The 26,561-nt window shown below is 40.1% G+C and overlaps 1 protein-coding gene across 9 annotated transcripts in view; it reads right to left on the reverse strand.

Annotated features, from left to right (window-relative positions):
- Positions 1 to 26,561, reverse strand: part of PTER (phosphotriesterase related) — a 144,115-nt gene that overhangs the window by 116,512 nt on the left and 1,042 nt on the right. The window lies entirely within an intron of this gene.

Genomic DNA, 26,561 nt, shown 5'->3' on the forward strand with positions numbered 1-26,561 from the left:
ATGATCCCAGGGTCCTGGGACCAAGTCCCACATTGGGGACTTCTCTCTCTGCCTGCTTCTCTCTCTGCCTATGTCTCTGCCTCTTTCTCTGGGTCTCTCATGAACAAATAAATACTGTTTTTTAAAAAAAGATTTCAAATTAGAAAATAAAAGAAGTATTATAAAAATAAGTCATAATTTTAAAAAATAAATCATAATTATAAACCTGTCCTAATTCTAGAACAAAGAAGTAATTGAATGTTGGATTTGGGGGTAACAAAATTTTGTGATATGACTTCGTTCCTTGACTTTTGCACCCCAGTGGCAAAAAGGTTATTTTTGCAAAAATACTTCTGAAGGCTTTATCATTTTTTTTTACCGGGGTCCTCTAGTAAGCAGCTGCTATGCAACCTATTCTTTTGTGAAGCACTTATCCTGACGTACTATCTGTGCCAGCTTCTCCTCTGGCATTGACAAGCGTCTAACTCTGTCACATGCTCCCTGGGCTTTGTATGGAGTTTTAGCTTTCCTCTAGTATCACTTTCATCAACTTCACTGCAACTTGTCTTTTTAAGGTTTTCAGTTTTATTTTGCAATCTACTTGCATCACATTGCTTGATACCTATCAATATTTACAACCATCAACCAGACAGAAAGAAATAGATGCTGAGATGCTAGGCAGGCACAGAACTTCGCCCAGGGAACTAGGAATGCTTGAATGGAAATTGGTTGTCGAGTGGTCAGTTCCTCAGAGCACAGATGTGGTTTATCTGAGTGACCTGTTAAGCAGGGGAAGGGATGCTCCTAGTGACTGTATCATGTGAGGTAATCGGTAGTGTGTTCTAGCACGTATCACGTGGTACCGCATTGATCTGGTAAGGGACTGGTCTCTGTTCCATCATGTTCTCTCTGTGTGTTATGTGTGTGTCCTTTGTGTTAATATAGTATCCAGCGTTTGATTTTCATCTGTGAACCTGAACTGCACTGAGTAGAGTGAAAAAGTAATTAGTTTATGCCTTTATTTAAGGATGAGGGAGTCAAAAGTTTCATTCTGAAATGAATAAATTTGCCATTAACTCGAAAATCCCAGTAAGATTAAAAATTTTCTTTCTTTCTTTTCTTGGTTGAAGTTTGTAAGTGGAACAGGAATTTCAAATAAAAAAACTATACCCCAAATCCCTTTGGGCTAGGATATCCCACCAATAATTACGGCTTCTTTTATAGACAAAGGTGACAATCTAGTTTAAAATATTCATTTTTAGTGATAAATGAAGAAAGCGGTGGCTACGTGCAGAAAATTCTCATGTCTACATATTAAAACTAAAGCATGATGGATCTCTTAAAAATAATTTCCAGAGGATGCAACATAATGGAAAACTGCCTAAATTTCAAAAAGCTGTCCAAATGTCCAAGTATCAACTAACTAGGATATCTCTTTGGAATTAATGCTGCTAGATAAGCCCTAACACACAGCAGGGGAGAGGGATGCTTGATTTTAATTTTATGTGAACAATACTAAATAATAAAAATATTTTAAATGGTTGCCACATTTAAAGAACTCAGCATTACTGCCAACAGTGTAAACAACCATTTGAAATTTTTCGGGATTAGAAATCTAGCTTTATGCTTCAGGGAAAACAGCACTCCCTTTTAAATAGCAAGTTAGTCCTAAAAGTGTCCAAAAGTCACATTGTGGGGGGATAGGACAGAAAGTATCAGTTGGGAGGCAGTTAAAACAAATCTGACCAACCAGTGCACTCTTTGGTTTCTGCGAGATAAGATAGATCTTAGTGAGTAGCGGTCTGGGGACCATGTGATACACAACACTGGTCAAAGTGCAAAGTTGCTCAACTTTTCTGGAACGCTGTTTAGCAATATGTAGCTTGAGTCTCAAAATGTTACTTTGCTGCGGTGGATCTGTCTTAAGGAAATATTTAAAGACATGTAAAATATATTTACGCACAATGATTTCATTACGGCATTATTTAGAATAGCGACCAAAATATCTCATAGTACGGGAATGTTTACATGTATAATGGAACATTATGCAAACGTTCAAGCTCTACTTTCAAAGACTATTTAATGATACAGGAAAATGCTCTTATTTTAACTTCTGAAACAGCAAAATACGAAACCGTATTTTAAGTACTATAAATTTATAGAGAGTGCATGTATCTACATATATGTAGAGCTTAACTAGAAATATTATGTGTATCTTTGGGTGGTAGAAGGAGCCAAAATAGATCATTTTTTTCTTCATTACAATTTAATGTATTTTCCAGGGCAAGTTTTTAAAAAATGTTTATCTACTTTCGTTTATAACCAGTAAAAGGGAGTAAAATGGGAAAAGATCATTTCACACCAGTATAAACTTAGTCAATGCTTATACGAATGCCACATGTGAAATAATAGAATACATATTTTGAATCCTCCATCTGAAACACAAAGATTCATGAACTCAAGAGCTATTTCAAATTCTTCTTTATTATCACAGAGTTGCTAATTTCCAGTCACGCCTGAGAATGGATAAGTTCGTGTGCAAATAGTTCTGATCAAATGTCATGTATTTGCAGCAAGTCTGGTCCACTTTGATTAAATTTGAGCTATTTTACCAAATACTTAATGGATTGATCTTTGCTAGTGGAAGTCCTGGAGCACAATGAGAATTTTAGAAAAGGTTCCACACTCCAAGCAATTCTTATCACAGTCAAGTCACTCAAGGACCAAGATCCCAATAGTGGATGTCCCTTTGTGTGAGGTTAGGCATGCAGATGGGGGATTGTCAAGGAAACATTTTATGGGAAAATGTTAGAAATTATGAAATGTGGGTCCTCGTTTATAAGTGAAAAAAGGGGGATCAAACGAAATAAGGTTTAAGTAAAAGATAAACCTCACAAGGACAAAACCATTAAAAAAATATTTTTCAAAGACAGTTAACAGCCTTCAACAGGTTAGGAGAAAAACAATCAGAAAAGATGAAAGAGCAGTATGATAGATTCAATAAATATTTATTGGCCATCCATTAAGTGTAAGACCCTGTGCTCTCAATTAGAGAGAACCCCCACCCTCACTGGGAGGCTGAGAAGCAACAGTGATACCTTTATTCATTCATTCACTAAGCTGACATTTCCTGAGCTTCTACTGTGCAGCAGGTGCCATGCAAAACACTTGATCTCTCTCATCGCAGGTTCTCACTTAAACTCTGCCAGGCTGATACTATAGGAGGAAGATGAGGCCAAGAAAAGGGAAGAAACTTATCAGAGTCACTGAGCTGAGAAGTTGCGATTTGAACCAGTCTGCTAGAGAATGCCAAATATCGATCGTGAACAGCACTTCCTAGAGGATTCCGTTAGAATTATCCAGATGAATTTATTAGCCTACGCTTACAATGATAGCCACCCTAAGTGGAGGATTACTACATGCCAAGCATGTGTAGTCCTCAGGCAGAACTTAGAGGCCTGCTTTGTCTACATTCTCTCCGACACTACATCTATCCAACTGTCTAGGTAAATAAATAAATAACCCAAGTGTCATCCCAGACTCCTGCCTCACCCACAAGGACTCGGTTTCTAAATGCTGTAAACACCACCACTTTATTTTAAAGATTTTATTTATTTATTCATGAGAGACACAGAGAGAGGCAGAGGGAGAAGCAGGCCCCCTGCGGGGAGCCCGATGCGGGACTCGATCCCAAGACCCCGGCATCATGACCTGAGCCGAAAGCAGGTGCTCAACCACTGAGCCACCCAGGTGCTCCACCACTTTATTTTTTAATTTTTTTTAAAAGATCTTATTTGCCTATTTAACTGTGGGGAGCAGCAGGCAGAGAGAGAAGCAGGCTGCCCACTGAGCACAGAGCCTGATTTGGGGCTCGATCCCAGGTCCCCGAGATCACGGCCTGAGCTGCAGGCAGATGCTTAACTGACTGAGCCCCCCAGGCGCCTGGCACCACCACTTTCCTGGCCCGAGCTTGTAACCTGGTCTCCCAGCCCTTCTGGTCCGCCTTCACCAAGCCTACAAAGAGCCCCCTCTTTCTGAAACACAGGTTCAGAGAGTGTCCCTCGGGGTCATCCTCGTCACCTCCAGAACCAAATCTGAACCTGGAGCCCGGCCAGGCCCCTGAGGCCACTCAGCTCCCTCTGTGTTCAACTGTAGGCCCTCCTCGGGCTCAGCATGTCCACACCTGCGTGAGGTCCTTGAATGTGCCTCTGCCTCTTATTTTCTGAGCTTACAGAGCCAACACACACCACCTTTTGCCTGTCCTAATTCTGCCGGGCTTTGAGGTTGGGGCTTTGGGGCCATTCTCAGCTTTCCCTGTTCTTGTTCCTTGTTGCTTAAGCAGTCTGGGTAACATGCCAAGTCGAGGTTCTCCTCTAGCCCTCAGACCTTTACCTTGAAACTCACTTCTTCTATGAATGGTTAATGTCCCTCCCTAGACTCTAACCTCCTGGAGGGCAGAGTCCAGGGCTCCTCGGTCTGTTCTCAGCCACCCACAGCGTCTGGCACATAGTTAATACTTAATTAACATGCCTAGGCTTGCTTGTGTTGAGCCAGCCTTCTTCCACAAAGGATTTGTGGAAACTTGCACAAAAGATGCAGAGAGTGAAGGAAAAAAAATGTTAAAGCAGGAGCAGGGAAATTATAAATCTAAGTAGCATAAGGACCGGAAAGGAGGAACAGGTTAACAGCTGTTGGCAAAAGGCTTAAAAAAAAATTGTCCTGGAATATTTATTTAATCAATTTCTGACTATAGATAATTCTGAAATCATAGCACGTTCCTTTTATGGCACCTCACATTATTTTCCTTGATCAAAGCAACCAAAAAATGTTATTAAAACGCTAGGAAAATGCTTTTCTGAAAGTTTTTTGGGCATGGGATTTTGAAGCCATGTTTGTTTTTTATAGCTTTCCCTTTATTTTTGCACTCCAAGCTCTCAGAAGATGCTAAACATGCCATTTTCGCTTCTTCTTCTGCGCCCAGCACAGTACTACCTAGGAATACATAAGTTTGTTTGTTTATTAACTTTCCCTTACTAATAAGGGCAAGTTTCTTTTTTTTTTTAAGTTTTTTTTTTTTTTTTGGAGGTTATGTCTACACCCAACATGGGGCTTGAACTTTCAACCCAGAGATCAAGAGTCACACGCTCCACCATAGGAGCCAGCCAGGTGCTCCAGGGCAAGATTCTTGAGCACATTAAATACAACAGCAAGCAACTTTATCTTCAAGGACATTTCCTATTTAAACCGGTAGAAGCCAATTATAAATCAGAAAACTAAAAGCACTTGGTAAAATTAGTGCAGGTGATTCATGGCAGTAGCTCTTCCTTTACAAGGAGTAAAACTGGATAATGACTCGTAAGGCTAATTTCTTAAATGTATAGATCAGCCACACTAATTTCTTTTTAAGGCAGTTTAATTTTAAAGCACTTTTCCTTGAGTTACGGAGAGCCTTTCAGTTGCATGAATAAATGTATATCTAAAAGACGTTTCTCACAAAATCCCCTCAGGTCCTTTATTTTGAAGACCACACAGTAGACTCGCTTAGAAAAGTCCTGACTTTCGCCGCCCTGCTTGGCTAAATTAGAGTTATGAAGAATCAGTGCCATGTGTGTGCTTTCACGTTGCCAGGACTTGCCTATTTGTTGTAAAAAAGGATTTGCAGAAGAGGGTCCAAGAGCCACTGCACGGAGAATGATTCTGGCCCACCTCGTCTTGTTCTAGTAACTTCCAAAACCTGACCTGCTGTATGAGAAATGTCATGTTGTGCTTGATGAAAAGGAGAGGTGTATGTAGAACTAGCTTCTGTTTTGCTAATTCCCCAATTCCATCCCTGAGCATGGGGAAGGAGGTACCAACTGAGCTGCAGGAGCAACTGGCCAAAAAGTGGGTGCTCAGTGTCTGTTCAACCAATGACTGGTTTTTGTACTATCCACCTTCAATTCCATACTGATGAAATGCAAGTTCAGCCAAAAGCACTCTGATATTTTTAATAGCATCGTGGCTTGTGGCCAGCTATCGTATGCTCCTTGAAATATTTTTTTAAAAAGCCACTGCTACAGGTTGAAGGGGAGAGCTTGGACTTCAAATTCTTGGCACATAGAAAGGTAACATAAAGACATCTGCCTTCTAGGCACCCAGAAATTTCACCTGAGGACATTTCAGTTCATGTGGCAAATATTTGCTAAGGATCTAGTAAGTCCAAAGGAGGATACTAGGAGAAACAAAGATGAAAAAGAAATAATTTTATTACAGGAAGCTGAAGAGCCCCCAACACTGTGGGGGGCAACAAGCCCCCACTTACTGTGCCTGGTGCACAGTAAGCATTCAATGGAGGGGGAGGGGTGTTTGATATTTTTTATATATTAGTGGGGCACCTATGATATTAAAGTGAATGCAGTAATGTTGAAAAAGAAGTTACAAAGAAAATGTTCTGGGAAGTTGCATCTGGAGACCTTTTACCAGATGCATCTGGTGGGACTGGGAGGGCTTTTTGGAGGAGGTGACATTTAGGTGTGGCTGCAGAAAAGAAGATTTTTACAAGGAGGCATCCTGGTGGCATGAGCAATAAAGGGCCTGTTTTGGGATTTGTAAGCAGTCTGTAGAGGCTCATACACAGGATGCATGGCAGGTCCTCAGTGAAGCACCGACACAGGCACTGGGCCCCCAGGAAGAGACCAGCATCAGGATGGTAATTAAATGGGCAGTGTGAGTATAGACTGAATGCTGGTGGGAGGAGGCCAGCGGAGAAGTCAAGAAACTAAAGCAATTTTCACTGTTCCTTTGGGACTTTAAGAGCAGAACACTCTCTTTTTTGCCCTAACTTACAAAAGTATTATCGTGGTAGCAGTGTACTCTTCATAATCATACTTTAAAACAAAATGTTGGGGGAAAAATAGAAATAAAAAAAAGTCAAGTCTTAAAAGTGAACTGTAAATAGCATGACTTGAATACTTTTTGACTTCTCCCCAGGGAGCCTGATGCGGGACTCGATCCCAGGACCCCGGGATCACACCCTAAACCGAAGGCAGACGCTCAACCACTGAGCCACCCAGGCATCCCTCAAATGTGTTACTTATTGATGGGGAAAACATTAAATCAAAATATTTACCATTAGAAAGTTCACAGTAATTGAACTCTGTAGTTTCAAAGCCACATGATGACCATGATTAATGTAACATCAGAGAAAGGTCCTCATAAGATCCCGTATTGAAGCCGTAGCTTTCTATATTGCTGGTTTCATTACCTTCAAGAGATTGTGGAATATCAAAAGTATTATCTACAATAATAATGCTGTGTGTTTCTTTGAAGAGCTTCAGGCACTGTACACACTTTAATTAAATCTCCTAATGTCCTTGTGAAGTTGGCAAGAGATTAGCAGAAGGTGAGTCATCGAAAAGTATCCAACTAGAAGACTGGACCATAGGACATACTTTTAGATGAAACCCACTTTTTATTATTATTGTTCCCATTTCACCAATGAGGAAATGGAGTTATTCTTCAGAGAAGGATGATGAGCTATCCTCCATTTTTACTGAAGGCAAAATACACTGCTGTAGGCTCTAGGAGTGTTTCCTGGGAGACCTTTGAAAATAGCACAAAAAACATGACCTCTGAGGTTCCTCCTTTGAGAGCCAACCAACATTTGTTAATAAATAACTGAAATGGGCACTAAAGAGAACATACATTGCCCCTTTCTTGCAAAAGACCACAAGACAAGGATCCCAATTTCTCATTATGACCAATCTGTTGATGGACTGGTCAATCAGAAGTTTGGCTAAGTTCTTTCCACAGTTTCCTTCTCCCACACTTCCCTAGGCAAGACCAGAAGGAAGAGTAGGCACTGTCTTTAAGGAGATAATACTGGGCATAGAGCTGATTGGGTTGAAGACACAGTACAAATTGCAGGGCTAGAAGAAACTGAAAAGAGTGGAAAATGAACCCCCTGACTCTTGGTTCTACCCTTAGGATAGTGGTATAGATTCAAAAGTCAGGTGGTTGAAAAACAAACATGCATGTAGTTATCATATAGGACCTTGTTTATAAACCAACTCCTCTTCTAATAAAGGAAATGAAAGAGCTCATACCACTTTACCAGACCATGACACCACTGTCTCAATCTGACCACTGCCTGACGTCCCAGAAAATGAAGTCATGGTTCCCAAAAAAACAGATCCCAGCTTGAAAAAAAAATTCATGAAAAAGGCAAATACTGTTGTTTTAGGCAATAATTTCACATCACTGAAGTCTTGAAAACAAAGATACGAATAATGAAATCCTACGGCAATATTTGGTTGAAGATGGTTATATTGGTCCAGACTATGCTTAAAATTTTTTGGTTTCTCATAAAAATAAAAACGCAAAATTAAACATTTTGATGAGAAGTTGTTGACTCTCAAATTAGGGGGAAAGTCTCTAGAAGACAGCCTTTTTAAAAATGGAAATAGGGAAGAAGGCAAGATGACAAATTTTGCCTAGTCCTAAAAAAGTGTGGCACCTGACACAGAAACGTCTATTTTTGGGAAAGACTAGTATTCTGTGTACTAAAAATAAAATAACAAGTGGCTTATTTCTACTCTGGAAAGTGGATTTACTACAATGGGATCAAGGGCAAATCTAATAACTTCATGGGTCATAGAGCAATAATCTCTCCTTCCCAAACTTTGAGATGGCAGGTGACAAATGCTCTAATGGAATTCTCTACAAAAAAGGACTCACCAAATTAGGAAAATTCTCTATAGCCAAAGAACAAAATTTTAATTAACCAATCCCTAGTCACATATCTGTATTTAAATATAAAGGGAATGTAATTGCTTATGTATTTTCCCCGTAAAAATAAGGTGCCCTGAAGATTTAGAAAGGTTTATCTAGTGCTATGTTTTTCAAAGTTTATTTTATTTTTATTTAATTTCTTTTTAATTTTTATTTTTAGACAGAGTACATGTGAGCGTCCATGAGTGGGGTTTGGGGAAGGGTAGGGACAGAGGAAGAGAGAGAATCTTAAGGAAGCTCCACACCCAACAAGGAGCCTGACTCGGAACTTGATCTCATGACCTTGAAATCATGACCTGAGCAGAAATCATAAGTCCCACGTTTAACTGACTGACCCACCTAGGCACCCCAACACTATATTTTAATTTGGCATCTCAATCGTTACTGTCACCTGCTTCCGAAGAATTCACAGAAAGCAGGTCTTTTAAATATTGTCCAAGACAAGTATTTATCTATATATTTATTTACAATTATGCAAGCAAAAGTTTTCTTTTACTGCAGTTCTGACATATTTTAACAGTATTGCCAGTGTACCAAAGGACTATAATTTTACTATCTTCTTTGGATAGATTTATATCTGTAGCTTTAATAACTTCAATACATTTTCTAATTAAAAAACATTTTAAGACAAATTACAAATCTGCTAAAACATATCAAATTATGAAATGTCTAAATAAGATACAAGGGGTTTTTGTTTTGTTTTGTTTTTAAATAGGCTCCAGATGGAGCCCAGCATGGGGCTTGAACTCATGACCTTTAGATCAAGACCTGAGCCAAGATCAGAAGTCAGACACTTAACAGACTGAGCCACTCAGGCACCTTTAAATAAGGTATGGTTTTGAATTTATATTAATAGTTTAAAAATAAGTAAAATCAAGATTTTATTAAATATTATAAACACTTTTAAATTAACATATATAAATTTCAGTTTATATCAAATTCTATTTGATCTCAGAATTTTTGAGCAGAAAGGGACCATGGAGGTCATTGAATTTGATGACTTCATTTTTAAGTGCAAACGCTAATGCTTAATCTTTTGAAGCCCAGACTGCCTGCACTAGAACCCAGCCTCCCAACTTGTCAGGCAAGTGTTTCTTATCTTTAACCATGTTGATGTTAACTATAAACATCACATGATATAACCCTGTATCCATTAGTGCGGAAGTACTATTTGGAGATAACATCACTCATTGGCTTAAGGATGAAGCTACAATTATCTAGGATCAGAAAATCCTATCTCAACTCCACTGTTGATCAGATGACATCAAGCAAGCCATTTAATTGCACAGCGCTTTCCTCTTCCTAATTATAAAAATAAGGACTCCGGTAATTTAGACTTCCCTACTTAAATTAGTCGTTGCAATAAGTAGTAATAAAAATAACTCTAAAGCATACAGCATATCTAAGTACAAACGAAATACTTAATAGCAAAAACTCATCTTCACTATATTTAAAACCAAGGAGTAATAAGCTCTGTTAGTTGTAATTAGGAAGGAGTATATATTAGCTGTTGTGTGTCCTTATAACATCCGAACAAGCTAATGCAGGGTTATATCTAACAAGTTCAGTAGCTCCTAGTTTTTCATAATCTCTTTTTACGTTGACCTAAGCCAGATAGTAATTATTAGTTGAAAATAAGCAAGAAATCTTTGACTTCAGAAATGCACCACTTTCCTAACAGAGAAGTGTTTACGAACTACCTTTAGTGTTGCTAACAGAATCAGAAAATTTTACTACAGAATCATCCAGCAACTGATATTATGCAGAGCCTAAACCCTCCCGAATATTACTCCCGAACAGTAAAATATAGTTTCCTGGGCGACACGTAAAATCATCCGGCTTCAGCTGACCTTTAAAAGACAAACAAAAACTTATCAACCAGATTCTCTTGAATAAAAAATAGATCTTGCAACTGGGAGGGATATAAAGAATGGATAAATAGGTTTGAAAAGCATTGTAATACACAAATTTTTGGTAGAAGAAAATGCATCTACTTTGCAGAGAGAATAATCTGAAAGAAAATAACTGGAGATACTAATACAGGCCATTGCCAGGGGATGGAATTTTAAAACATTTTATTTTTCTTTTTCTCCTTTGTGCTTATCTGTTTTAGAACACAAATTAATTTTGTTGTATTTTGCAAAGGTTACTTTGAGTGGAAAAAAAAAATTGCTGGAGTCTCCTGTGTGGAGGCAGTTAGGGACTATCGTGCCTGCTTCAAAACTGAAACAGGAAGGCTTGCAATGTGAAGTGGTGGTGGTGCTAGAAATGTGGTTGGATCTGAGGTGCTCATGTCCTGATACTGGTTCTGGGTAATGAGAGCCAGCACACACAGAGAAAGTCTGGAGAGGCCACTTTGCTGTGAGCTTCCATGCCCGGGAAGTACCAAAGAGCAGAGCTGGGAATGCTTTCTCGCCATCCTCAGCTCGTACCTGGCATGCATCCTTTACCCACGACTTCCATTTCTGGATTGTAGGTCTCCGTCTTAAATTTGAACAAGCATTGCTTTTCAGTGTTTAATTACAATTTAATGGAAATACTCCTCGCATTCAAATTAGCTTTTAGTTTTCGCATCACGAGTGTGCATGCAAGTTATTGTGTCATTATAATCTCATGTTATAATGGCTTCATAATGCAAGTCCCTGCAGGGTTGAATTAGTAGTTTCCTATGGTAATCGCCCATCACTATAATATCATAATCACATAAGCACAGTCCCCACATGCTTCCACTGCAATCATTTTGACATTGTAAGAGCATTTTAATAGTATTAGCATAGATTCTCCGGAGAAATCATCTCATTGTCACTGCATTACCATAGAAGATTAATTGTGGCATGAAAGCTTAAAAAAGAAAAAAAAAAAAAAAAGATGATGCTCAGCAATAAAGCATTTCACTTTTCCAAAGGTCACTGCATTTTGCACCAAGGTTTGTGACACGACCCTTAATTGAATAGAGGCCCTTCCACACCATGGAGGTTTTTTGTTTTGGTTTTTCTTTTTGTTTGTTTAGGACTCAAACTACCAGTAATCAAATAGGCCAGCCCCTCTCTGTGATAGAGAAAGAAAGCGCTGTGGTCCCTGTCCTCAAGGAGCTGATAATCTAATCAGGTGTGTGACAAGTTATAGACAGCTTGTAGGTCAACCCAAGGAATGCCATTGAGATAAACACGGTACTTGGAAGTAACAGGCATTAAATAGCAGATGTGAGAGCCAAGGACACAAGGGGTTCCTGAAGAGGGATGGTTGCTAATTATAAAGGGTTAAACCTGTTATTAAACCTAAGGACTGTGTGGCAGAAAGGGAGCACAGTCAGCTGGGTTCAGGAGAGTCTGGCTGCATCTTTGCCTTCCCTGTGGGGCCTGAGGAGGAGGAAGGCCCCCAGAGTGACCAGCAGTGGACATGACCCCAGCCCACGGAGGAAGCAGAAGGAACAGGTTAGTGACAGGAAGCACCCCCTCTGCACACCTGCACACACACACCCTCCCCCGCCCAGCTTTGAGCAGCAGGCCTTGTCGTTTATTGCTAAGAGGGTGAGCAGAGATGGCCCACCGTGCAGTGCAGCATCTGCTGGAGGACCAGAAGCAGGAAATGCTGCTCAGAAGAGCACTGCCCAGGCCCTAATTAGCTCTCCCTGCATTGAAGCCATGTGTAGAATGACTACATTGTGTCAGGGACAGATGACCCCAGCTGCAGAGCCTGGCAGGCTACTGTGCTCACATGGAGGGGGGTGCTCACCCTGGGCTACCATCGGGGGCCACCATGGGAGAACTGCCCACAGATGATCCTAACTCTCAAGGAATCGTCTCTGCTCAGTGTCTGAGTGAGAATAACGTCCCAGCCTGTGTTCAGCACCCCCACTGGCCCATCGCAGGCACCCGATCGCGCTCAGGATGGATGGATGAGTTAACACAACTGGAAGGTACGCGGGTTCGGAGCTGCTGGGGGACTGACTGGGAATACCTCCCCTCCAATAGCATTAAGGGCCGGGGAGTCCACAACTGGCAGGGTCTCTTGTATTATTAAAGACTTGCTTGCCTTCTTGTTCTAGTAGACGAAGCATTCTGAGGAGTCAGGATTGCTCATTTCCCTCTTTTTGAATTGCGTGGGCCTCGGAGATCTCAGAACTACTCAGTGGCTCAGTTTTGGAAAAGCAGTAATACTGCTTTTTTTAATTGGAACACTATGAGGGTAAAGATTGCTCTCTAAGTGCTCAAAACTACTTTGACCAACAAGCTGTGGAGCAATATAAACTTATTACATAAACAAATTAGCCGTCCTTCCTTCCTTCCTTTAGAAGTTATTTTTAATTTCATAGGTAAACTCTATGGCACCTGCTCCCCTGTTCTTCCTTGAGGTCTTGTTTGAGCATCCTATGTAATTTCCCTCTTCTGGCTCATTCTTCACAGTGACATCTGCCATTAGGAAGTCATATCAAAATTTACTTTCATTGCCTTTGATCACCAGTTTTTATTGTTGTTTGCTTTGCCATTAGACATACAGATGAAAAAATCAAGAATGGGATTAAAAAAAATTTTTTTAAATATTTTATTTATTTATTCATGAGAGACACAGAGGCAGGGACACAGGCAGAGGGAGAAGCAGGCTCTATGCAGGGAGCCTGACATGAGACTAGATCCCGGGTCTCCAGGATCAGGCCCTGGACTGAAGGCGGCGCTAAACTCTGAGCCACCCGGGCTGCCCAAGAATGAGATGTTTGAATCTAAATGTACTCACCCTAAGAACACAAATTTTATTTATTTTGTAAGATGCATCTTGTCACTGCTTAGAAAAGTGTCCTAGTTTTTCTCTCTCGTTCAGATGTATTAAAGGCAACAGAAAACATTGCTGATAATGTTCAGTAGGGTTAGTCTTATTTGATACAAACAGTAGTCAGTAGTTATTAAATATCTGGAGTGCCACCAAACATTAATGCCGAACTGCTGTATTTCAAAAATGGAAGAATGCACACAGATGGGCCAACAGAATGGTCCTATGAACACATCTCTATTTCCCCAATAGGAAGAAACACTAAAACTTCATCAATAGCATTAAGGTTTCAAAAACTTGATATGACCAAACTTTCTTTGGCAAACTTAGCATGTGAGTCTCAGTTTTCCCCCAGATAAAATGAAGGAGTTAAACAAGGTGGTCTCCAAAGTTCCTTCCAGATACAAATTCCATGATTCTAGGCAAAAAGGCAGTAAATGACCTTTATCCAACCTCTCCAGTGGCTCCCCCATGAGTTCACCTTGTTTAGACTTTAGATAAATGGGGATATTTAGATAGTAGAAATGAGAAACCTATTGATAATCATTCTAATTCTTTTTCTGAACCACTCTCGAACAAATCATAGTACAGTGTTTAGTTTATTATAAACTTCAGATTATTACTAACAGGTGAGTGAAATAAAAATACCTCACAACCCAGATTATTACTTTCTTTATTATCACTCTTTATATTGCTTATGACTCACAGTAAAATAGAGGCACCTAGTATAAAATAATGCTGGCTCTATTAGCCCTCAAATAAATGATGCTGAGTGCCTAAGCAACTGAAAGCTCTTGGCTATTTCCCAAATAGCAGCTTAAATGATCCATTGTGTATATGTATATATGTGTACATATATTTATACACGTACATACCCAGTGTTCACACTGTCTGATTATCACAGTACAAGTAGAGAGACTATTCTGAAAATTGTTTTGTGCCAACTTTACAGCCAAGAATTATTTCTTAGTGGATAGTGAGATAAGTAAAAAAAAAAGTCAGTCATCTGCTTGTTTTTTGCCAATGTTTTCAGAAGGTGTGATATATATCCCACTGGTGGTTCAAACCAATTTTAGGTGATATATGGGCATTTAAAATGTCTTAAACACGTATTTGTTTATTTTAATGTGTATTGGAAAAAAAGTAATAAATGTTGCAACCCTCTGATTTTTATGGATATTACTGTTTAGGATGAGGAAAAAAGTGGGTGAGTTTAAAGAAAAATATTGGGATCCCTGGGTGGCGCAGCGGTTTAGCGCCTGCCTTTGGCCCAGGGCGCGATCCTGGAGACCCGGGATCGAATCCCACATCGGGCTCCCGGTGCATGGAGCCTGCTTCTCCCTCTGCCTATGTCTCTGCCTCTCTCTCTCTGTGTGTGTGTGACTATCATAAATAAAAATTTAAAATAAATAAAGAAAAATATTAAGTAATTAGCAAAGGTAGTACCTGGGAATAGCAAACATGCCTTCTTTTCTTTTTTTAAGGTTTTGTTTATTTATTTGAGAGAGAGAAAAAAAAGCACAAATGAGGGAGAGGGGCAGTGGGAGAGGGAAAAGCAAACTTCCTGCTCAGGAGGAAACCCAACATGGGGCTCTATCCCAGGACTCTGAGATCATGGTCTGAGCTGAAGGCAGATGCTTAACTGACTGAGCCACCCAGGTGCCCTGCAAACATGCTTTAAAAATGATGGGAAAATGAATCAAATTTGACAAATTTGATAAATATTAGTGATGATTCTTTCATTCTGATAAACATTATTCTGAGTTTGTGAAAATTAAAAGGCATTTAACACCTCTAAAGTATATTGTAACACATTTATTTTCTCTGGCCTATTAAAGAGCTAACTCCTGTTCTGGGGGTAACATCTTCCTAACTCATCAGAAATATAATCATGACTTCTAATTAGGCAGAGAAAGCTGTCATCCAATTTTAACTCTCAGACCTTTTTGTTGGTCCTGTAATTGTTGACATCATTTTAAATGATGTTGATTTAAAGATATAAATATGATATATGGTGTCAAGAATATGGATTGAGACATTATGGTCAGACACGGTACAGCTACTGAGTAAGCTTTCAATTTTCATAGAATAAAACTCTGAAGTTGAATACATCATTCTTTGTAGAGAGGCAACATGTAGGTAAAGAAATTTTCTGCTAATGGTATAAAATCATTAGATTCTATAAGAATAATTAATGAAGGGATGCCTGGATAGCTCAGTGGTTGAGCGCCTGCCTTCAGCTCAGGGTGTGATCCCAGAGTCCCAGGATCAAGTCCCATATCGGGCCCCTTACAGGGAGCTTGCTTCTCTGCCTCTCTCTGTGTCTTTCATGAGTAAATAAATAAAGTTCAAAAAAAAAAAAAGATAATTAATGGAAACTCATTTTACTGAGGTAATACTAACACAAACATAAAAATAAGGAAGTGAAAACAAGTTCACAAAAAAACTACACCATCCCTACAGAATGCATTATGCAAATTCCATATGAAAAACTTTTTACAATTCTGATTTGGTCTACGAAAAACCAAAGGAATTTAGAAACTAATCCTTTTGACTTCACCGTAGCAAGAATAAGCAGTAGCAAAAGTCCATGGAGTGTCCCTAATGTATACGTTCTTTTCATATATTTTAAATCTAACAATTAAATGAAATTCAATAGACAATGCATAGAACTATATAGAATCTTCACAGAGATCAAATTAAACCTGGATTTCTTAGCTTGAAATATTTTTATCTTTCTACTGACATACCCTGATAAACAAAGAGTGAAAACATAATGCCTAGGAGGAAGGAATTATATCAAAAAGGGGCACTGGGCGCCAGTTGCAGGAACCTCCTCTTCCCTGTATAGCCAACAGATCAAGTATGGCTTTAGGGCCAAAGGCTCGGTAATATCAGTGCCAAACACAGCCGATTTTTTTACTTCTTATTCTCTAAGCTGCTTCAAAGTATTTATACACCTTGACGATGCTTCTGAATGAGAAAGGGGCAAGTTCAAAGCAACAAGGAAGCTAAAGGGAATGAATGTCAGCTCTTTGACTTCTGTGGAACTGTGAGTGAGACCCATGAGAGATGCCCAGGGCAGTCCCTGATCCTACCTGTGGATGCTGGGGGAACTGGGATGGGCAAAGGCAGTGACAAGCTGGAGACAGGGCTTTGGAGTAGCAGCCCTTGAAGTACACTCAGCAGAGATCTTTTCTTGCCTAGTGGCAACCTGTAAAGACCCCTCCTGTGGTAGCAGAGGACATTTTTTCGGAAAGTACTAGACAAGAAGGCATTCACCAGGCATGGTGCATTGGAAGCCAGCGCCCCTGTTCCTGAATTCCCATGTGAAATGGATTTGGGCAGCTGCAAATGGAGAGTGTCTGAAGTTAAAGACTGCACTTGGAGAAAATGCAGGCTGGGCAGCTCTGTGGTAGGAAGGCACTGACTCATGAAGTGATAGACATGCCATACACCAGGGAGTGATAAATAAAAACATGTGTCAAATAATCTAGGTCAAAACCAGTGAAGGCACTCTTGTATAGCCTTTCCTGGATAAGGGTTTCTCAACGATTACTTTGCAATGGAGGATTGGTAGTAAAAACCACACTCTACTAACACACGCATTGTCTAACATATGCACCCATACCTCATTATTCAAATGTAATTTCTTCCTGAAAACATGATGGGTCCTGAACTTTGCATTGCAGGACTTTATATATTACATTCATTTCTTTAAAAAACTATTTGATTTCAACTTTTTATTTTTTTAAGATTTTATTTATTTATTTGAAAGAGAGAGACAGAGAGCAAGAGAGTGCAAGTGAATGCATCAGCCGGGTTAGAGGCAGAGGAAGAGGGAGAAGCAGACTCCCCACTAAGCAGGAGCCCCATGTGGGGCTCGACCCAGGACCCCGGGATCATGACTTGAGAGAGTGCAAATGAATGCATCAGCCAGGTTAGAGGCAGAGGAAGAGGGAGAAGCAGACTCCCCACTAAGCAGGAGCCCCATGTGGGGCTCGACCCCAGGACCCCGGGATCATGACTTGAGTCGAAGGCAGATGCTCAACTCACTGAGCTACCCAGGTGCTTTAAACTGTTTAATGTGGGCATTTTTAAAAGCTTGCACATGAGGAGAGAAGAGGATGATGAACCTCTAGGTATCACCCAGCTTCAACAATAGATTCTAATAAAAACAGTTTTTAAGGGGAAAATTAATGTTTTGCAGCCCATCAAAACCACCAACCAATTATCCCAGATATTACTAACATACTGTTATAGACCTATATAACAATCCTCTAAGGATTTCTGGCAATTAATTAACTGTGAAAGACATTTTTTAGAATTAAAAAAAAAAAAAACAGTATTACTGTATTCTGAAGGCACTCTGTAAAGTTTTCCAGAAACAACTTTGGTACCCATGGTAGATGTAGACAGGTAACAGTCAAACTGAGGTATTTGATGCTTTCATCATTCCTAATATTTTCTCAAATTTTTTCTAGCTTCTTAGGCTTATCATCTCTTTTTAGAACTCTCCTGCTTTCAGGATCCCTGGGTGGCACAGCGGTTTGGCGCCTGCCTTTGGCCTAGGGCACGATCCTGGAGACCCAGGATCGATTCCCACATCGGGCTCCCGGTACATGGAGCCTGCTTCTCTCTGCCTGTGTCTCTGCCTCTCTTTCTCTCTCTGTGACTATCATAAATAAATAAAAATTAAAAAAAAAAATATTTTGGAAAAAAAAAAAAGAACTCTCCTGCTTTCTTAGACATTTTCAGTTGATAACACGAAAGCAAAAGTGCACAACACATTTAACAATGCAAGCCCAAGATGTTCCCCTCCGGGGGGACGATCTGAGCTGGGACCATGGTGTCCACTCCATCTTGTTGCCCTTTTTGATGGCACAAGTATGTGAACTCATCATAGCAAGAGTTTTGGTTTAAAGAGGAGATTCTGAGTATAAATATTTATAACAAATATTTAGACGGTGGTAGTTCAGATGGCAAGGTATACTTAATTATGTACATTTTATGGTCAACTGCTTAATAGAGTACATAGAATACATGTAACAATGCTGCTACAGTTTTTATCTAATTACTTCATTGTTTTAAGTCACAAGCATAAAACTCTCCTCCTTCTGTTAAGAAGTTCATAAGCTGAGTAGATCCTCCAAAGATTTCTAGTCATCATTTGGTTGCTCATATTTGATGATCAATGAAAATAATTCCAAAAATGGCAGTTTCTGCAGACCATTAGTACAGCTCAGTGGTGTGGGCTGAATTGTGTCCCCACCTTATATGTTGGAGTCTTAATCTCCAGGACCTCTGCATATAACTGGATATGGACGTGGGACCTTTAAAGAGGTAATCACACGAAAATGGGGTTTTGTAGGTGGGTCTTAATTCAATAGGACGATTTTATGTAGTTAAGAGCAGAGCTTAGGATGCAGACAACATAGACAAAGGGAAGACCATGGGAGGACACAGGGAGGAGGCAGCCGAGCCAAGAGAGGCCGTAGAAGAGACCAGATCTACCAACACCTTGATCTTGAACTTTCAGCTTCCAGAATTGTGAGAAAATAAATCTCTGTTGTCGAAGTCACCCAGCTGGTGATATTTTGTTATGGCAACCCTAGCAAACTAATACCGTCAGTAATGGAGGTCACCTAATCCAAGCTACGGACGTGGCCTTTAAATACACCTGGGAGATCTGGGTCTACAGAGTGAGTAGAAAATTTGTTGAAAGGGCTGGCCAGGCACGTGTGATTCAATCTAACACTTTTGTGACAAATTTCGATGATAATCAGGTGATGGCTCAGTGTATGGACTCAGAGTTGTTTATTTCAGTTATCTGTCATGGTGTAATAGGCCAGCTTGCTGAAAAGTTAAGCAGATACCACACACAGATTATGTAGAAGACGTATCATGTGAAATACCCCTGAGCTGAGGGTTGGCCTTTCTATTTCCTCCAAACTTTAGAGAACAAGACAATAACATTTAACTTTTCAGATATATAACGAATGTAATAGATACGACATGTAGAAATGTGACAGTATAAACATGATAACTTGAGGAGTTTATGAAAAGACTTTAAATATTTCAAAAATCAGGGGGCAGCCTGGTTGGTTTAGTCAATTAAGCACCTGACTCTTGATTTCGGCTCAGGTCAGGGTCGTGAGATCGAGCCACATGTCGGGCTCTTCATTGGGTGTGGAGCCTACTTAAGATTCTCTCTCTCTGTTCCTCCCCCAGCTTTCTCTCAAAAAAAAAAAAAAAATTCAAAAATCAGTACCTATGTAATTTTGAAAATAGTAAGCAATATTAAGAAATAATTGTTGGTACACAGTAATGCAAAGGAGTATTTGGTTGCAGTGGACTTGGAATTACACAAAGGAGCATTACATTCACAACAATATTTACCAATATTCTCTTCAAAGTGCTTTTCAAACACTAAATAATTACCCAATTAAGCCACTGCAAGATAAGCTGTTATTACTCTGGATTTAGTGAAAAGGACTAATAATTACTATTTTAACACTTTCTGTGAAGAAAGTCTCAATGTTTACTGAACACAACTGTGAGAACACCCCATCCGTTTCGTGCGTAGGAAACAGAAAAAAACAAAAGGTTGATTAGTTAAGTGAATTCAGGGAGAGACAGAGTTGATTAAGAACTAAGAACCATGACCTGTGAAAACAGAGAATTTAATATGCAAAGCGGTGACCAAAATTGGCAGAAGGCTGTTTATGAATCCTGCCAATATTCAATATTGCAGACTGACAATGGAGAATCTGTGGTCATGCCCTCAACAACATAATTCATCACGCTAGTGCTTGGGGCAGTCATGTCCAAGCAATTTATCATCATCATATCACTCGTCTGAGTAAGAGAGGGGGAGAACTTTGATTGTTAACCTCTAGGGAGAATGGATTTATAGCCAACATCCCTAAGAATGCAGCACAGCTCTGCCCAAAGCAAAATGTTCCCTGCTTCGCTTCTGTTTAACTCAGTAAAAGTGTGAACACGTTGCCTCCGGGACATTGAGAGCAAAACCTAGGTCTGATGTCCTTAGTTCAAAAATAAGATAGCCAGCAAACCATATTTAAAATCATCGAAGCTGCTTTAAAAAATGCGTATGGATGATGCATTTCAAATGTCCTTTGGTGACAAGATCATTTCTGAAACGCATCTGTGGATAATTCCATTTGGGAAGAATCATCTCTTAACACTGAACCCATGAACCCATGTCCTTTGTATTGGAAAACTTGGAAGTGAGCTGATAATTAAAAAAAATACACACACACTACACACACACACAGAGTGTTTTTCAAAATAAAAATCACTATCCCTCCACGCATTGAGCCTTTCTGTTTTTTACACTTTAACAATGGCTGCCCTTACAGGGTGTAATTAAACACCTAAATGCCATTTTGTCCCTTTTGATGAAAATCACGAGGCTGAGTTGTGCATTATGGAAACAAGTACCCCTGCTGTCTCCCCAAGAGTAAGGGGAGCGTTAGTCCCAGCAGCGAGCCTTCTACAGCACCTTCCCTCCTAGGCCTCCATGTGTCTGGTAAACTAGAAATCAGTAATCCCTGGATGCATGTGGCTCAGCAGTTACTGAGTACATTAGTCAGGATAGACTAGGTTATGCTGTGGTAACAACAAATGCCCACATCTCGGGGTCTAAACACAAACGTTTATTTCTAGCTCTCATGACATATCTAATACAGGTCGATGGGGGGCTCTGCTCTCTGTCCTCATGTCCTGATCCAAGCAGACAGTACAGCCTCTATCTAGAAAATTCATGGTCACGGTGGCAGGGGGAAAGAAAGTGTGACAAATGACAGACCTCTTGCTGGCTCTTTTTTTTTTAAATATTTAATTTATTTATTCATGAGAGACACACAGAGAGAGATAGAGACACAGGCAGAGGGAGAGGCAGGCTCCCCACAGTGAGCCCGATATGGGACTTGATCCCAGGACCCCAGGATCACCCCCTGAGCCCATGGCAGACACTCAACCACTGAGCCACCCAGGTGCCCCCTCTCAATGGCTCTAAAAGCATCTACCTGGAAGTGACACGTCACTCTATTTACATTGCATTGGCCAAAGCAAGTCAGTCACATGGCCATACCTCGCTGGAAGGGGACAGATAAGTGGATGAGACACACGACTCCCATGCAGAGCAGAGAAGCACGCCTATTTGGGCAGACACTGTTTCCATGAAGGGGCACTCAGAACCACAGCTGCTTTAGGCCAGGTGGCCAGGTGGGAGCAGGTGTTTTATTTTTCTTCTTCCCTCCCCCATTTTTTTTTTTAAGTGAGGAAGGATGTCTATGAATGAAAACCTTTTTTTTTTTTTTTTTTTAAATGAAATCCTTCTTAGAAAAACTTGGACTTCTGAAAATACACCCTAAAGAATATTTGGTGCGTGAAAAATATATTTAACCATCTTAGGTTGCCCTTCGTCCTTCATAGGGTTCCTGAGCAGGACACCACTTAATCAGGAATTAATTTTCCCCATTGTTACTATATGGCTTACTGGGCTATTTAAGACAATTGAGGAGAAATACTTCTCGTACAGTAACGCTGTAAAGTGTATATGGAAGTAAGGATGGGCATTTGCCAAGGCCAGTAGTCCTTCTGTTATATAGTTCATTATTTTGTCTTCAAGTTTAATTCTGAGAGCAACCTCTAAAATCCTTGCATAGGGGCTCTCTACCAACTATAATCCCAGACCGAGAGGGCACTAAGGATCTAGACAGGTTCCTCAAAACTCTGTTCTATCCCATATATGTGTTCTCCTTTTCTCTATCTGGGTTAAAGTTTAACTATTCACGTTTCAAACTGTATTAAATTGCATTTTTTTTTTCAGAAATCCTTTTTAGTTCAGCCCCATATTCGAGGTATGTTGTACCCTTCATGGGGAAGGGAGAACTTGTCCAGTGAAACCTGTCATTCAATTAAGTCATTAGGTCATCACCCACCCCCACAATGCATGCTGTACTGGTTCTCCTCCTGCCTCACTGGCCAACCTCCTTTGTTGGCTCCACTGACCTCTTAGCATTGGGCTCGTGGACACAGGTTCGAGGTTCCTCTTCCCTACCTATATTCTCTCCCTAGTCCTTTTATACACTTCCGACAGCTTCATATATCATGATTAATGACTCCCTAATAATTATCTGTAGCCCAGATCCCTCCCGTGAGCTATGGTATAATGTACCCAACAGCCTATATGACATTTCCCGTTGGACATCTCATAGACCTTGTGGTAGGCAGATGCTACAATGGCACCCAACAACTCCATCCTTCCTGGTATTCACACCCCTGTGTTGTTCACACACACACACACACACACACACACACACACACACACACACTGGACCAGGGTTGGTCTGTGTAATCAACAGCATACAGCAGAATCAACAGGATGTTACTTCTGAGATCAGTTTGAAAAAAAAAAAAAAAAAAAAAGATGGCTTCTACCTTGGGTTCTCTTTCTCTCTCGGAACATTTGCCCTGGGGGAAGGTACATCATGAGGAGCCCTATGGAGAGGTCCATATGGTAAGAAACTGAAGTCTCTGGCCAACAGCCAGCTAAAATCTGTCAACAGCCATATGAAGAAGCTAAGAAGCAGAACTTAGGCTCCAGTCAAGCCTTGAGATGACCACAGCTGATGGATTGACTGTAATGTTATGAGAGACTTCAAGCCAGAACAAACCCCACAATGCCATGCCCAAATTCAGACCCACAGAAACCAAAATAACAAATGGCTGTTGTTTTAATTGGCTAAATTTTAGAGTAATTTTTTAAAGATTTTTATTTATTTATTCTTGAGAGAGGCAGAGACACAGGCAGAGGGAGAAGCAGGCTCCCTGGGGGAGCCCGATGTGGGACTCGATCCTGGAACTCCAGGATCACACCCTGAACCAAAGGCAGACGCTCAGCCACTGAGCCACCCAGGCGTTCCAGGGTAATCTTTAAAATGTAGAAATAGGTAACTAATCCACACATCACATATTTAACATTCACTAATGGGGACTTTCCATCTCCCCTACCTCAATTCCCAATTTGTTCTTGCCCTTGCCTTCTGCTTCTCCATTAACATCTACATCTGCCCAGTTTCTGGGCCATCATTCTTGGATTCTCCTTATCTTTCTCTACCACCTCCTATTCATCAGCAAGTTCTAGAAGCAAAATCCAAAGCACTTATCAAATTCATGGATTTGATAACAAATGGATTTGGTAACAAAATGGATTAATAAAGAACTTATTAAACTCAACACCAAAGAAACAAACAATCCAATCATGAAATGGGCAAAAGACATGAAGAGAAATCTCACAGAGGAAGACATAGACATGGCCAACATGCACATGAGAAAATGCTCTGCATCACTTGCCATCAGGGAAATACAAATCAAAACCACAATGAGATACCACCTCACACCAGTGAGAATGGGGAAAATTAACAAGGCAGGAAACAACAAATGTTGGAGAGGATGGGGAGAAAAGGGAACCCTCTTACACTGTTGGTGGAATGTGAACTGGTGCAGCCACTCTGGAAAACTGTGTGGAGGTTCCTCAAAGAGTTAAAAATAGACCTGCCCTACGACCCAGCAATTGCACTGTTGGGGATTTACCCCAAAGATACAGATGCAATGAAACGCAGGGACACCTGCACCCCGATGTTTATAGCAGCAATGGCCACAATAGCCAAGCTGTGGAAGGAGCCTCAGTGTCCATCGAAAGATGAGTGGATAAAGAAGATGTGGTTTATGTATACAATGGAATATTACTCAGCTATTAGAAATGACAAATACCCACCATTTGCTTCGACGTGGATGGAACTGGAGGGTATTATGCTGAGTGAAGTAAGTCAATCGGAGGACAATCATTATATGTTCTCATTCATTTGGGGAATATAAATAATAGTGAAAGGGAATATAAGGGAAGGGAGAAGAAATGTGTGGGAAATATCAGAAAGGGAGACAGAACGTAAAGACTCCTAACTCTGGGAAACGAACTAGGGGTGGTAGAAGGGGAGGAGGGCGGGGGGTGGGAGTGAATGGGTGATGGGCACCAGGTGTTATTCTGTATGTTGGCAAATTGAACACCAATAAAAAATAAATTAAAAATAAAATAATAAAATAATAAAATAAATAAATAAGTTAAAGATCTTAAAATGAAAAAAAATAAATAAAAAAGTTAAAGATCTTAAAATGAAAAAAAAATAAATAAAAAATAAAAAAACAAACAAAAAAGTCCACTTTGCATAAGGCACAGCACAGGTGCTGGAGAAACAGGAGTAAATAAAACATGCAAACCCTGTCCTCACGTGGTTGACATAGGAGGGGGTAAAGAATTCATAAACAAAATATATAGTGTGTCATATGGGGATAAGTTGTATGCAGGAAAACTAAAGGAATGGGAGAATGAGAATGCCAGGGGGCTTGAGGGGTGTTAGGATGTTCTTTTAAATATAGTTGTCAGCAAGGCCCCACTGGTAAAGTGACATTTGAAGATTCCACATTCTCTGTCCCTACTGCAGCTACCCTAGCCTGAGCTACCACCATCGTTCATTTGGGCTCATCACAGCCATCTCCCTTTCGCTCCCCTGCCCACAACTCTTCAGTGGCTTCCCATCGCTGTTAGACGAAAATCTAGAGCACTTACCAGGCCGCACAAAGCCTTGTGTGACCTAGTGCCGCCCTGTCTTTCCAACTTCATCTTGAACCAATCACCCAAGCTCCAGTCACAACAACGTTCTGGCACTTTCTAGAACATGCCAAGTTCTTTCATGGCTACTTTGCCTCAGCAGGTCCCACTGCAAGCAATGAACATCGCCAGGTCCTTCTCACCCTTCTAAATCAAAAGGTCTTCATGAGGACGGACTGTTTTCAGCGCCACATGCAGAGTCCTCCCAACTCCCGCCCCCCTGCTCTATTTTCCTTTATCACAGCCCTCTGTTTACAATTTGTAGCTGTTGGTGAATTAATTTGTTTGCTCATTCCTTCTTTGTTTCCTCAGGCTTCTCTGCCTCCAACCAAAATATAGATTCCTAGAGGCTAGAATCCTTGCCTGTCCTGCTCTGTATTAGAGCAGTTCTGGGGCATGTCCAGCTATACCATACACATTTATTGAATGAATAAACCAACCTTTCATGACCACCTTGTAATTTCAACACCAAGTGTGACCACATATATCATTAAATAGTAAAAGCAGAATCTTGTCTTCACAAATCTATAGGCCTTTTGATCGAGTATAGAGACCTAGAGATCAATGACCTTTATGTGCCCAGCAAAGATAAGTAATTCATCCAAAGTTGCAGAGCTGGAATCAGAAATAGCCTTAAGTTCCACTCATGAGTCCTCAGAGTTCTTTAAGCCAGCAACCTGGCTTCCTGCCCCTTCTACCAGTGTATGTGCAGTTCCTGTTGCATAAAAGGCAGACTCGTGAAGAACAAAAGTATGGAGTGGCTAAGTGGTAGGAGCACAGATTTTGGAGTTAGAAAGACATGGACTTTTTTTTCTAAGCTTTCCAGTAGTGTGGCTTACCCATCTGTGCCTTTCCTTCCTTCCTTCCTCTTCTGTAACCCCAGAATACCTCACAGAGCAGTGCAGAGTATTCAGGTGCACAGAACTCAAAGAAGACCCCTGGCAATTTGCTTTTACTAACTGGCAAATATATATATATATATATATATATATATATATATATATATATATATATATATATAAATTTGTTTGTATTTGTATTGTATATGTTTATTTGTGTATATATATATACATATATGTGTGTGTGTATAGCATATGTATATATGCAAAAAAATATGTATATATAGGTTTGGGCAACTCAAAGAAGAAGACCCCTGGCGATTCGCTTTTACTAACTGGCTATATATATATATATATTACATATATGCAATATATATATATTGCATATATATAGTGCATACATATATGCATATATATTGCATATATATGCATATATGTAAAATATATATATAGGTTTAGGTTTGGGCATTCCTATTCCTATTATAATTCTAAGATCCAGGAATGGAAAT

This window comes from Canis lupus, chromosome 5 (genome assembly GCF_048164855.1).
Source record: "Canis lupus baileyi chromosome 5, mCanLup2.hap1, whole genome shotgun sequence".
In the NCBI taxonomy this organism is placed as follows: Eukaryota; Metazoa; Chordata; class Mammalia; order Carnivora; family Canidae; genus Canis; species Canis lupus.